The sequence below is a fragment of the Otolemur garnettii genome, unplaced genomic scaffold (genome assembly GCF_000181295.1).
Source record: "Otolemur garnettii isolate 467f Iridium unplaced genomic scaffold, OtoGar3 scaffold00009, whole genome shotgun sequence".
Taxonomy (NCBI): domain Eukaryota; kingdom Metazoa; phylum Chordata; class Mammalia; order Primates; family Galagidae; genus Otolemur; species Otolemur garnettii.
This window is the reverse complement of record NW_003852404.1, coordinates 8399845-8402009: the sequence shown is the minus strand read 5'-3', so window position 1 is coordinate 8402009 and position 2165 is coordinate 8399845.

The following is a 2165-nucleotide window of genomic DNA, read 5'->3' as shown; positions in this document are numbered from 1 at the left end:
AGTGCTGTGATGTCACAGCTCACAGCAACCTCAAACTCTTCGGCTCAAGCCATTCTCTTGCCTCGGCCTCCCAAGTAGCTGGGACTACAGGCACCCGCCACAATGCCCGGCTATTGTTTAGCTGGGCCTGGCTGGGTTTGAACCCACCATCCTTGGTGCATGTGACCAGCACTGAGCCAACCAAACCCCTTTTATCAAGATGTCAACTAATTGACTTTCTCTCTCTCCCTCTCTCTCTTTCATCTAAAATGAGTGAGCCTCCTAGGGCAGGAGAAAGAGAGCGGAGAGCAAGAATTTATCTAAAGGAAAGAATCATTCAGTGAAATTGAAATATCATGTCATGCAATTTTAGAGTTAAATGAGGAGAGGGGACAGAAAACTTCTGATTGATCATCTAACGAAGAAAGGAAGAGTCAGGACACACTGGGCTCTCCGAATATTCAATCAGGTTGCAGTGAGCTATGATGGCACTGCTGCACTCTAGCTGTGGTGACAGAGTGAGACCTTGCCTCAAAAACAAAACAACCTCCAGATTCAAGGATCCTCCTACCTTAGCTTATGAAATAGCTGGGACAAGAGGCAGGCAATACCCCACCTGGCTACTCTTTTTTTAAAAAGAGCCTGGCACCTGCTCTCTCTCTATTTCCTCTCTCACCACCTGATCTCTGCACATACCAGCTCCCCTTCACCTGCTACCATAAATGGAATCAGCCTAAGGTTCTCACCAGATGCCCAATCTTGCAGCCAGCAGAATTCTCAGTCAGATAAACTTATTTTCTTTATAAATTACCCAGCCTTAGATATTCCTTTATAGCAACACTAAAGAGACTAAGACAGACACCCACTTGGTGTCTGCACAGAATTTCAGAATTGCTTAGTGTGAAAAGAACCCACACATTAGCATGATAGAACTGTGCTGTGAGGAGAGAGGAAAGCAGTTTCCCCTTTCAGTCAAATAGGCTTTATTTTTTCTCTTGGTAGTCACCTTTATTTATTTATTTATTTATTTAGAGACAGAGTTTCACTTTATCACCCTCAGTAGAGTACTGTGGCGTCACAACTCACAGCAACCTCCAATTCCTGGGTTTAGGCGATTCTCTCTCTCTTTTTTTTAATGATTGCTTATTTATTTATTTTGTAGTTTTTGGCCAGGGCTGGGTTTGAACCTGCCACCTCCGGCATATGGGGCCACTGCCCTACCCTTTGAGCCACAGGCGCAGCTCTAGGCGATTCTCTTGCCTCAGCCTCCCAAGTAGCTGGGACTACAGGCGCCTGCCACAACGCCCAGCTATTTTTTTATTGCAGTTTGGCTAGGGCCGGGTTCAAACCCTCCACCCTCCGTATATGGGGTCAGCGCCCTATTCAATGAGCCACAGGCACTGCCCCAGTAGTGACCTTTATTTGATTTTATTTCTCTTTTAATTTAAAAATTGTGATCTAATCAACTGTACCAATCTAGCTGCGTCCATAGCTCAGTGGGTAGGGTACCAGCCACATACACCCAGGCTCGTTGGTTCTAACCCAGCTAAAACAACAGTGACAACTGCAAGAAAAATAAACTAGCCAGGCCTGGTGGTGGGCCCCTGTAGTCCCAACTACTTGGGAGACGGAGGCAAGAGAATCGCTTAAGCCCAAGAGTTTGAGGTTGCTGTGAGCTGTGACACCACATCACTCTACCCAGGGTGACAGTCTGAGACTCTATCTCAAAAATAAATAAATAAATAAACTGATCTTTTCTTTTTTTTTTTCAATTTGAATCTTTTCAGAAACATGGGCTGGCTTTCTCACCCAGGCTTAAGTGCAGTGACACCACAATCACAGCTCACCACAGCCTCAAACTCCTTCTCCTCCTCCACCTCCCAGTAGCTGGCACCACATCCAAGAAATTTATTTGTTGTTCAGCCAGTAGAGTTTGGGGGTTGGGTATGGAGGTGAGGGAGGTGGCCTAGCACAGAGTGGGGAGAGTTTCCAACTCCAGGACTCAAGCAATCCTCATGCCTTGGGTTTCTGAAATGCAGGGATTACAGGCCATCATAGCTGGCTAATCTTTTCTTTTAAAATCTTTATTTTTGGGCTCGGCGCCTATAGCTCAACCGGCTAAGGCGCCAGCCATGTACACCTAAGGTGGCGGGTTCGAATCCCCAGCCCGGACCCGCCAAACAATG